This window comes from Monopterus albus, unplaced genomic scaffold, assembly GCF_001952655.1.
Source record: "Monopterus albus unplaced genomic scaffold, M_albus_1.0 scaffold26.1, whole genome shotgun sequence".
NCBI classification, from domain to species: domain Eukaryota; kingdom Metazoa; phylum Chordata; class Actinopteri; order Synbranchiformes; family Synbranchidae; genus Monopterus; species Monopterus albus.
Window position 1 is genome coordinate 931,508 of NW_018127906.1, and position 1,659 is coordinate 933,166.

At 49.7% G+C, this 1,659-nt stretch overlaps 1 protein-coding gene across 1 annotated transcript in view; it reads right to left on the reverse strand.

The window, feature by feature from the left end:
• The window catches only part of LOC109957408 (disabled homolog 2-interacting protein-like), an 18,588-nt gene extending 17,718 nt beyond the window's left edge, over positions 1 to 870 (reverse strand). The window contains exon 1 of the mRNA XM_020595289.1: positions 522 to 870. The gene's annotated coding sequence lies outside the window, so the exon portion shown is untranslated. The remainder of the gene's footprint in view (positions 1 to 521) is intronic.
• Between the last annotated feature and the right edge of the window lie 789 nt (positions 871 to 1,659).

Here is a 1,659-nt window from a genome sequence, read left to right on the forward strand (position 1 = left end):
GTTTTAAACAGTCACTGAAACACAACCAGACTGAAATCCAATAAACTAGACCAGCTGATTCTTCTTCTTATTTCACATGGGGATGGAGGTCACCAGTGACCTCTGAATACACATGAATAGGATGATCCAGCAGAAACATGGTGTTTTTCCTGCATTAGCTTGTTATCTCTCCCCATTATCCTAACAACCTGCTTACTGTTAGCTGGTTACAACACAAAGTCTCCAGCATGTCTCATTATTTAGCTGAACATGTTGCCTAGCCTAGCCACATGCTAACATGCCAGGCTAGCTATTTGCAGACTGAAGCCAACCCAGCACACACACACACACACACACACACACAGAAATGCAGTCTGCATGGTCATGCAAATCAGGTAGAAGGCGCCACCATACATGCACGTCCTCCACCCTCCAGCCCCCAACAACACACAGCACAAATTTAATGCAGCACATTTATCTATTCAGACACTCAGAGGACAAAGGCAGTTAATGTGTGCAGAGGATCGGTGCAGGATACTCACCGAGCATTCTGTGCGAATGCTGAGGAGGAGGAGGAAGAGGAGGAGGAAGAGGAGAGGGGGCTATGGATGCATGTTCTCCTACAGCAGAAAACAGGAGGAGGAGGAGAGCAGAGGAAAGATAGAGAACCTGCTGATCCTGATGCTGTTTGATTGAAAGGCTGAAGACCTGTCTCTGTCTGTCTGTCTCTCCGTCTGTCTCTCTGTTAGCTTGCTGCCACTGATGCTACACAGCTTCAGCAGCTCTCTCTCTCCCTCGGTTTGTCTCTATGTGACTCGACCTCCCTCTCTGTCAGCAGTCGCCCCTCCCCTGCAGCGAGGCTGCCCTACTTCCTCTCCTCATCTCCTCTCCTCCTCTGTCAGTATTGCTCTCCCTCCCTCCTTTTGCCTCTAATCCACTCCCCCTCCTCAGCCATTGTCACTTTGTGTAGCCGGTGCACAGGATTACAGACTTTGACCCCCACCAGCAGCACAGACAGAGATTACGTTTCATGTACGTTGTTTTGTGCATCACAGCGGTGAGCTGTGGTCCGTCCATAAAACATGTCACCTCCCACCTGTTCACCTGTCAGTTACATGCACCTGCATCCAACCAAACCCCCCCAGGTTTACCTGTGGATCCAGCCTCTGGCACAATAAGTCTCCAGTGTTGCTGGTCAGACGAAGAGAGGACTGCACCAGCTAAAAAAGCCACAGGGGGAAGGGGAATCCTGTGCCCAAGTGGCTACAGCACGGTGGACCATAGCCTGGGCAGTACACCGTGTGTACAACTGCTGATGTTTGTCACAGGAAGTGGGTTTACCTGGTCAGGCCATTGGTACACAGCTCTGCTCTCATACCTGAACATTCAGGACAGATGTGGGTGAGATGAGTCTTTGTCCTGACATGCTCTAGAACTAGGTTCACTTAGCACCAACTGTATGTCCATGGACATGATGAGAACAGACCTCTTTAGTAACCGAGCCCCTCCCCTCCATGGTTCGGTGTTATTACTCATGTTAGGAGTGAAGTCCGTCACCAGAACTATGGAGACCAGATCCTTCTAAAGACTCCAAGAGGACAAACTGCATTTAGAACCACAGGGATAAAAAGTCTGAGCATTCCCCTCTGTGGCCTGGGGCACTTCTCATTTCTTTAAAAT